Source organism: Chiloscyllium plagiosum, unplaced genomic scaffold, assembly GCF_037043375.1.
Source record: "Chiloscyllium plagiosum isolate Xiang-an unplaced genomic scaffold, Cpla_swu_hap1 HiC_scaffold_17, whole genome shotgun sequence".
Classification (NCBI taxonomy): Eukaryota; Metazoa; Chordata; class Chondrichthyes; order Orectolobiformes; family Hemiscylliidae; genus Chiloscyllium; species Chiloscyllium plagiosum.
This window is the reverse complement of record NW_028270155.1, coordinates 36,053,360-36,063,813: the sequence shown is the minus strand read 5'-3', so window position 1 is coordinate 36,063,813 and position 10,454 is coordinate 36,053,360. Positions and strand designations below refer to the sequence as shown.

At 40.2% G+C, this 10,454-nt stretch overlaps 1 long non-coding RNA gene across 1 annotated transcript in view; it reads right to left on the bottom strand.

Annotated features, from left to right (window-relative positions):
- Nucleotides 1-567: 567 nt before the first annotated feature.
- Nucleotides 568-10,454, bottom strand: part of LOC148147312 (uncharacterized) — a 45,588-nt gene continuing 35,701 nt past the window's right edge. The window contains exon 3 of the long non-coding RNA XR_015759869.1: nt 568-704. This is a non-coding gene — a long non-coding RNA (uncharacterized LOC148147312). The remainder of the gene's footprint in view (nt 705-10,454) is intronic.

Sequence of the window (10,454 nt, the reverse complement as noted above, 5' to 3'; positions counted from 1 at the left end):
AGCTTTTCGTAGTATCATTTTAAACAGTTGAGAAGAGGGGTTTAAATGATGAGTTCTTAAAACATTTACTTCTGAGGGCCAGTGTTCGACAATCCTTCACTGCATCCTCCAAGTTACAAATTTTTCACAGATTCATGTAGTGCAACACTAGTATTTTTCTCTTTGAAATAAACTAAACAATTAAATATATCTTTATTATTGATGTTTTTGCTTTACTTACTTACTCTGAAACTTGTTTCTGGTACTCAGCAGCAATTTTGACAAGATGTGGAGGCATCTTTCATAAATGCAAGAGTGGATTGTATTTGAACATATGAACAAGAATAGGTTACTTAGCTTTTCAAGCCTGCTTTGCATTCAATAAGATCTTCTCTAATCTGAACCTAACCTCAACTGTCAACTCTATGACTGATATAGTGCTTCAGTAAAGCAATGCTGCATTATTTTGCATTATACACAATATGGATTTACTTCACATGATGTCTATACACAAGTAATTTCTAACAGTAATTTCTAACAGATTGGGAAACAGGAATGGAAATCTTGCCTGATTTTATTGTTGCCTTCCAGCTGATCTTGGCACTCAATGTCGTTCATCTCAGGACAACCAACAGAACAGATTCAACACTCCTGGGCCAGCACAACAATGAATGAGTGTATTGTCCCAGTGATTCAATAGCGAAGGCCTTCATTTGCATTTGTATCTGTACAGGTTACACAAAAAACACAATTACACTTTAAGTCATCCCAAATAGCAAAATGTATTGCCAAGTATTACTTTGTTAAACTCCCTTGCGTAGATTCACTTTTTGTTATTCACATTTCACAAATATGTATAATTAACCTACACAAACACAGCCATTGATGGAAGCAAACTAATTCAAAATCATTTGTATAGATTCCCGTCAAACTAGGAACTCCTCCGCCACATCTGGCATTGTTTGTACCGGTAATCACATCCTGTCTTTATCCACATAACATATTTTTTAAAGTAGTCAATTGTGTTTAATGAACAAATCTCAATGGAAATACAAACTTAGTAAAAGCTGCTCTGTTAATTACTCAGGTGGCAGTGGCAAAGAAAACCAAGTGAGTGAAAATAAATGAAAGAGAAGATTGTTTAGTCTGGGGAAAAGAAAGCAAACATTTGAGCAGTTTTCTAAAACAGAAACTGAACTTGAGAAAATAAGAACTGAAACCAATTGACAGTTAAAAGACAAGTTTACCTGTATTGAGTTTTTTCTCTGAAATAAATTTGATAACTTGTGATTAAAAATCACTGAATACTGACATTTAAATTCCATATACAGTTGACAATGAGGTGAATGACAGAATGAATGAAGAAGTGGATTATGCTCCTTGTACTTGCAAAAAATGAGACAAATACATATTAAAGTAATGTTTTAGAGAGATAACATTATCCAACCCATGTCTGTTTTTTAAAGCAGAGGTTGATGTCCTACAATAGTCATAGAGATGTAGAGCCCGGAAACAGACCCTTGGATCCAACTCATCCGTGCCGACCAGAAATCCTGTATAAATCTAGATAGATTTGCCAGCATTTGGCCCATATCCCTTTAAACACTTCCTATTCATATACTGATACAGATGCCTTTTAAAGGTTGTAATTGTACCCACCTTCATCGCTTCCTCTGGCAGCTCATTCCATACATGCACCATCCACTTCGTGAAAATGTTGCCTCTTAGGTTCATTTTAGATCCTTTCCCTCTCGCCTTAAATCTATGCCCTCTAGTTTTGGACTCACCCAAACCCAGGCAAAAGACTGTGTCTATCTATCCTATCCATGTCCTTCATGATTTTATAAACCTCTATAAGGTCACCCCTCAGCCTCCAACAATCAAGGGAAAATATCCCCAGCCTATTCAGCCTCTCCTTATAGATCAAACCCTCCAACCCTGGCAATAATAAACTTACCATAGGATCCAGCTCAGCTCCTATCATGGCACCCAATTTGTTAGCATTCCAAGAAGAGCACAGTTTTCAGCAACACTGCTATTTTGACATTTGTAGAACATTTGACACTCTGATCATAGATTCCCATGGTAGCAAGCTGCCTTCTTGAGCTACTGAAGTCCATGTGTTGTGATATACCCACAATGCTGTTCGAAAATTAGTTCCAGGATTTTGACCCAATTAAAATGAAGGCACAGCAAGATATTTCCAAATCTGAGTGGTGAGTGACTTGGAGCGGAAATTGCTGGTGGTGGCATTCCCATGTTTCTGCTGCACTTGTTCTTCTGGATGGTGGCTCTCTTGTGTTTGGAAAGTGCATTCTAAAGAACCTTGACAAATTTCTGCTGTACAACATGTGGATGGAATGCAGCTTTGCAACTCAACATATGTGGTGGAGACTATGGATGTTTGTGGAAGTGGTAGCAAACAAGCCAACTACAGATACACAATTCTTTGTCCAAACTCCTTGGGGCCATTTGTTTTTCTGAATTCAGAATTTTTCAGATCTCTGAATAAATGACATTTTCACAGTGAAATTTTAAAAAATTACCTAACAGCAGATGCACATGTGAATAGTACGAGCGCTGAGACACAATTGATGCTTGCCAGTGTTGGGCCATGCTGCCACGTCACACCTGAGTGACATGGTTCAAGTGGGTGTGGAGTTGGGTTACCTGTTTGCATTCCAAAATGACATTCCACACTCCATGAAAAATTTCAGATTTCAGAGCTTTTCGGATTTTGGAATTTTGGATATAAAATTGTGTACCTATACTTTGTTTTGGTTTCAAACTTCTTGGTGTTCCTGGAGGTTACTCATCCAGGCAAGTGGCGGGGGGTGGGACGGTATTTCGTCATAAACAAAATCAGAAATTGCTGGAAAATCTCAGCAGGTCTACCAGCATCTGTGCAGAGAAATCAGAGTTATCTTCAGAAAAAATGGTCAATAGGAAAAGTTTTTTTTGTGCAGAAGATGGGGATGGTATGAGTAAACAATAGGTGGAGATAGAACCGAAATAGAGAGAAGAACAGTTGGACAGAGTAGATAACTGTCAGCCTGGGAGAATGAATGGTTGGTAATGGGAACTATTAGTGGTTAACAATGGGCAATGTGTAATAGCAGACCATGTGATAATGAGGCCTAATGTGTGGGGGTTTGGGTAAGGATATGAGCGAAGGTGCCACAAGCCGTAAAATTGTTGAACACGATATTGAGTGCAGAAGGCTGTAGAGTTCCCAAGCGGAAAATGAGATGCTGTTCTTTTAGCTTGTGCTGAGCTTCGCTGGAGCACTGCGCAAGCCTGAGACAGAGATGTTGGCCAGGCAACCAGGTGGTATATTGAAGTGGCAGGCAACTGGAAGCGGAGGGTCTTTTTTGCAGAGAGAACATAGGTGTTCTGCGAAGCAGTCACCCCATATACACTTTGTTTCCATTCATAGAGGAGACCACATTGTGAGCAGCAAATGCAGCAAACTAAATTGAGTGAAGGGTGTGGTGCTGGAAAAGCACAGCAGGACAGGCAGCACGCAAGGAGCAGGAAAATCGACATTTCGGGCAAAAGTCCTTCATCAGGAAGGGCTCTAATCTCCAGCACCTGCAGTCCTCACTTTCGCAAGATTGAGTGAAGTGCACTGCTTCACCTGGAAGCTGTTTTTGAGCTTTGGATTCCATCTTCTGCATAAATATCAATCTTTTGCTAGCTACCATCAATTCTGAGGAAGCGTCACTGGACTTGAAATGTTAACTCCAATTTCTCTCCATAGATGCTGTCAGAGCTGCTGACTTTTTTTCAGCAATTTTTGTTTTTGATTTTGGTACATACAGAAAATCAGGTGCAATTGACAATTTGCCTTCTGGGTTACATTATCAAGGTGAACCCACAAAAGGAACTATAGATTGGTAAAGAAATTGCTCTTGCAAAATGACAGGCCACGTCCTGACATGACTAAGAAAAAGAAACACATTTCCAGCTCTGATCTCCAGCATCTGCAGACCTCACTTTCTCCCCTAAGAAAAAGAACAGGCAGGGAAATGCTACAGAAAAGAGCAGGGGAGATGGTCTGAAATGCACGAGTTTCAATGCAAGAAGTATAATAAGTAAGGTAGAACTTAAAACTTTGGTTAGTACTTGGAACCAAGGCATTATTGCAATTATGGAGACTTAGCTGAAAGACAGTTAGGACTGGCAGCTGAATTTAGATGTTTCAAGTGTGATAGAAAGGGATGGAACAGGGGTGCGGGAGTTTCTCACAGCTCTACTGAGGAAGGACACCTCAGAGGACTCATGCAATGAGGCAATACGGATAGAACTTGAGAATAAGAAAGGTGAAATCACAATGCTGGGGATACACTGCAGGCTTCCCAACAGTCAGTAGGAGATACAAGAGAGAATATGTAGACAGATTTTGGAAAGATGTGAAAACAGTAGAGTTGTTATGGTGGGTGATTTTAACTTCCCCTATATTGACTGGACATTCAAGAGGGTTTCTTGACTCAGTACGTAAACAGTCCAAACAGAGAAGGGATTATACTGGACCTGGTTTTGGGACATGAGCTTAGCCAGGTGAGTGAAGTTTCAGTGTGGGAGCATTGTGGGACCAGTGACCATAACACTGTGAATTTTAAGACATTCATGGATAGGGGATAATGGCAGTCCTTGGGAGAAGGTGTTAAATTAGGGGAAGACGAACTCCAATAATATTAGGCAGGAACTGGAGAATGTTGATTGGAGGCAGCTGTTTGAAGGCAAATCCTCATCAGACATACAGGAGTATTTCAAATGGCAGTTGATAAGAGTTCAGAAATGACACATTCCTGCAAGAATGAAGGCTAGGTATAGCAAGTTACACGAATCTTGGATGAACAGGGATGTTACGATCTTGGTCAAAAAGAAAACTGAAGCATAGGAGGATGGGAACTGATGAAGCCCTTGAAGTATATAAGGAAAGTAGGAAAGAACGTAAAAGGAATTAGAAAGGCTAAAACTGGCCTTGAAAAGTCATTTGCAACAGGATTAAGGAGAATCCCAAGGTTTTTTAAACATATATAAAAAGCGAAAGGGTAGCCAGTGGAAGGGTTGGCCCACTCAAAGACAAAGCAGGGAATCTATGTGTGGAGCCAGAAGAGGTAAAGGAGGTCCTAAACAAATATTCACCAAACAGGAGGAATTGGTGGTGAATGATAGCAGGAAATGGAGTGTTGAATTTCTAAGCCAAGTTCATATTAAAAATAAAGAGGTTTTGTGTCTTAAAAAGTAGATGAGTCCCTGGGTCCTGTTGGGATCTATCCCAGAAAATTGAGGGAAGCAAAAGAACAAATTGCTGGAGCATTGGCAGACATCTTTGTATCCTCTTTGGCCACAAGTAAGGTCCCAGAGGATCGGAGAATAGCCAATGTTGTCTCATTGTTTAAGAAGGGAACAGTGATAATCCAGGAAATTACAGGCCTGCGAGCCTCACATCGGTGATAGGGAAATTATTGGAAAAGATTCTCAGGGACACGACCTATATGCATTTAGAAGCAAATAGACGTATTAGCAATAGACAGCGTGGTTTCGTGTGGGGGAGGTTGTGTGTCACTAACTTGATTAAGTTTATTGAGGTGGTGATGAAGATGACTGATGAGGGAAATTAATTTGATGTTATCTACATGGACTTCAGTAAAGCATTTGATAAGGTCCCTCATGGCAGAATCGTACAAAAGGTGAAGCCACATGATATCCGGGGTGAGTTAGCAAGATGAATACAGAACTGGCTTAGCCACAAGAGACAGAGGGTAGTGGTGGAATGAAAGTTTGTGACTAGTGGTGTTCCACAGGGATCAGTGCTGGGACATCTGCTGTTTGTGGTCGACATAAGTGATTTGGAGTAAAACATAGCTGGTCTTATTGGAAAATTTGCGGATGATACAAAGATTAGTGGAGTTGTGGATAGTTAGAAAGATTATCAGAGGATATAGAAGATTATAGATCAGTTAAAGGCATGGGCAGAAAAATGGCAGATGAAGTTTAATCCAGCCAAATGTGAGGTGATGTATTTTGGAAGGTCAAGTACAGGTGTAAATTATATAATGAATGGCAGAACCCTTAGGAGTCATAGCATCATAGAGATGTACAGCACGGAAACAGACCTTTTGGTCCAACCCACCCATGCAGACCAGATGTCCCAACACAATCTAGTCCCACCTGCCAGCACCCAGCCCTTATCCCTCCAAACCCTTCTTATTCATATACCCAGGTTGAAACTTTATTGCTGGAACAGCACAGCAGGTCAGGCAGCATCCAGGGAACAGGAGATTCGACGTTTCGGGCACAGGCCCTTCTTCAGGAATCTGATTCCTGAAGAAGGGCCTGTGCCCGAAACGTCGAATCTCCTGTTCCCTGGATGCTGCCTGACCTGCTGTGCTGTTCCAGCAATAAAGTTTCAACTTTGATCTCCAGCATCTGCAGACCTCACTTTCTCCTTATTCATATACCCATCCAAATGCCTTTTAAATGTTGCAATTGTACCAGCCTCCACCACTTCCTCTGGCAGCTCATTTCATACATGTACCACCCTCTGCGTGAAAAAGTTGCCCCTGAGGTCTCTTTTATATCTTTCCCCTCTCACCTAAACCTATGCCCTCTAGTCTGGACTCCCCAACCCCAGGGAAAAGACTTTGTTTATCTATCCTATCCATGCCCCTCATAATTTTGTAAACCTCTATTGGGTCACCGCTCAGCCTCCAACACTCCAGACAAAACAGCTACAGCCTGTTCAGCATCTCCCTATAGCTCAAATCCTCCAACCCTGGCAACACTCTTGTAAATCTTTTCTGAACCCTTTCAAGTTTCACAACATCTTTCCAATAGGAAGGAGACCAGAATTGCACACAATATTCCAACAGTGGCCTAACCAATGTCTTGTACAGTCGCAACATGATGTCCCAACTCCTGTACTCAATACTCTGACTAATAAAGGAAAGCATACTAAATACCTTCTTCACTATCCCATCTACCGCTTTCAAGGAACTATGAACCTGCACTCCAAGGTCTCTTTGTTCAGCAACACTCCCTAAGACCTTACCATTAAGTGTATAAGTCCTACTAAGATTTGCTTTCCAAAATGCAGCACCTCGTATTTATCCAAATTAAACTCCATCTGCCAGTTCTTTGCCCATTGGCCCATCTGATCAAGATCCCATTGTAATCTGAGGTAACCTTCTTCACTGTCCACTACACCTCCAATTTTGGTATCATCTACAAACTTACTAACTATAGCTCTTATGCTCATATCCAAATCATTTTTATAAATGACGAAAAGTAGTGGACCCAGCATCGATCCTTGTGGCACTCCACTGGTCACTGGCCTCCAGTCTGAAAAACAACCCTCCACCACCACCCACTGTCTTCTACCTTTGAGCCAGTTCTGTATCCAAATGGCTAGTTCTCCCTGTATTCCATGAGATCTAACCTTGCTAACCAGTCTCCTATGGGAAACCTTGTCAAACATCTTACTGAAATCCATATAGATCACATCTACCGCTCTGCCCTCATCAATCCTCTTTGTTACTTCTTCAAAAAACTCAATTCCCTATGCACAAAGCCATGTTGACTATCCCTAATCACTCCTTGCCTTTCCAAATACATCCTGTCCCTTAGGATTCCCTCCAACAATTTGACCATCACTGACGTCAGGCTCACTGTTCTATAGTTCCCTGGCTTGTCCTTACCACCCTTCTTAAACAGTGGCACCACATTAGCCAACCTCCAGTCTTCCGGCACCTTACCTGAAACTATCGATGATACAAATATCTCAGCAAGACGCCCAGGAATCACTTCCCTAACTTCCCACAGAGTTCTAGGCTATACCTGATCAGGTCCAGGGGATTTAACCACTTTTATGCATTTCAAGACATCCAGCACTTCCTTCTCTGTAATATGGACATTTTTCAAGATGTCACCATCTATTTCCCTATATTTTATATCTTCCATATCCTTTACCACAGTAAATACTGATGCAAAATACTCGTTTAGTATCTCCCCCATTTTCTGCAGTTCCACACAAAGGCTGATCTTGAGGGGCCCTATTGTCTCCCTAGTTACCCTTTTGTCCTTAATGTATTTGTAAAAACCCATTGGATCCTCCTTAATTCTGTTTGCCAAAGCTATCTCACGTCCCATTTTTGCCCTCCTCATTTCCCCCTTAGTATACTCCTACTGCCTTTGTACTCTTCTAAGGATTCACTCAATCTATCCTATCTATACCTGACATGTGCATCCTTCTTTTTCTTAACTAAAGCTCAATTTCTCTAGTCATCCAGCATTCCCTATACCTACCAGCCTTTCCTTTCACCCTAACAGGAATATACTTTCTCTGGAATATAGTTATCTCAGGAGAATTGATATGCAGAGGGATCTGGATGTACAGGTCCACAGATCTCTGAAGGTAGCAGTGCAGTTAGATAAGATAGTATAAAAAGCCTATGGGACATGCTTACCTCATGGAAGGGGGCATTGGGTATAAGGATAGACAAGTTATGCTGCAGCTTTATAGATCTTTAGTTAAACTACGCTTGGAATATTATGTACAGTTCTGGTCACCACACTACCTGAAGGATGTGGATGCTTTGGGCAGGGTACAGAGAAAGGTTTATCAAGATGTTGCCTGATGTGGGAGATTTTAGTTATGAAGAAAGGTTGTATAGACTGGGTTTGTTTTCACTAGAATGCAGGAGGTTAAGGGGCAACCTGTTAGAAGTTTATAAGATTGTGAATGGCATAGAGTGGAAAGTATGAGCCTTTATCCCAGGGTGGAGGTGTCAATTACTAGAGTGCACAGATTCAAGGTGTGGGGGAAGGAAATTTAACAGAGATGTGTGAGGCAAGTTTTCCACACAAAGTTTGGTTAGTGTCTGGAACGCGCTGCCAGAGAAAATGGTGGCAACAAACATAATAATAGCATTCAAGAAAAACCTGGATGAATACATGAATAGGTAGGCAATAGAGGGATGTGGATCATGTAAGTGAAGACAGTTTTAGTATGTAAGGGCAAAATGTGTTGACACAGGCTTGGAGAGCTGAAGGACTTGTTCCCATGCTTATCGTTCTTTGTTCTTTTGTTCCTCAGAATTCTGAAGGCACTCAGACTGTCAAAATATTTCAACTGATGTTTGTCATGAAAAAGTAGAGAAAATCATTCTGCACAAATGTTGCATGACAGTTGTGTATTTTGAAAGATACAGTGTACATTCCATTCTCACAATGTTATAACAACATGCTAAATCAGTCTATAATGCTTTTCAGCAGCCAACTTTATACCAGAACGTTTCTCATGGATTGCACACAATAGCCTGAGAAATTAATTTCTATTACATCAGTCTAGCAAAGTTCCAAAAAGGTGGTTTGCTGTTGTGCTCTGAACTGATTTAATTGTAAGCAATTTATTCTTGAGGCAAATAATCTGTTCAGATCTTCTGATTTGACTTGATTTTATATTGCTTTAAAAAAGGTAGTCCTAAAGCCTAGATTTATAAATTATGTAATGGATTTTGTTGGGAATGTTTCCAAACTTTAAAATAATTAGTGCAGCCTCTTGAAAAAGAATGTTTTGTGTTCCAAACATCACCCAAGTACCAGTCAGCAGATCTTAATCCCTCCCTCAGGGTGAGACAAAAGCCTATTTTTCAGGCCTAATCCAAGGTCATTAACTCAAGAGGAAATTTCTAGTCAGGATTTTCAGGGTCACTACTTTGTTTTGGCCCTCACCAGTGCCTCATTAATGTAGTCTGTTAATCTTTTACAAAAGATGATTCTGTGTCTGAAATTTAACCAAAACTAATTCTGTTTATGGAGATGGAAACAGACAAATTGATGGACATAAATTAACTGCATTAATGACTCAGAATATCATGAACTAACATTTATGTCTTAATGTCATAAATTTGAATGTTAGAGTCACACCACAATTTACTGGAGAACTCAATAGAATAGCTCAGAACAAAGATAGTGACACATCTAATAGTCAGTGCCAAATGTTTTCTATCTATTCCGATTTGAATTACTTGAACAGTGTAATGTTCCTCTACTTTTATCTTGTTTCAGTCAAGTACATATTTGGTAAGAGAATCTCATTTCACAAAGTTAGCAAAAATCTCTTTGGCTTCTAATTTGGACGAATAAGATCCCCGGGTAGGTCTATATATTGCTGCAGATACCTGAGCTAACTGAAAACTCCTAGGTTGTAATTAGTGGTAGAGTAATATATTTCAAAGAAGGGGAATTATATTAATAATGCTATGCAAGTCACTTAGTAAATTACTATTTACTATTTAATAATTTATTTCTCAGTTAAATTCAAAATCGTTGTAGCTGTATGGTCTCTAACTGTCTTCTTAACAAATTCATAATTAGTCCTTCAACAAAGCATTTACTGATGTGGCATCCTGTTGATGTGGAATTGAATGCACATCATGAATTCTGAAACAAACAGATTTGAATTA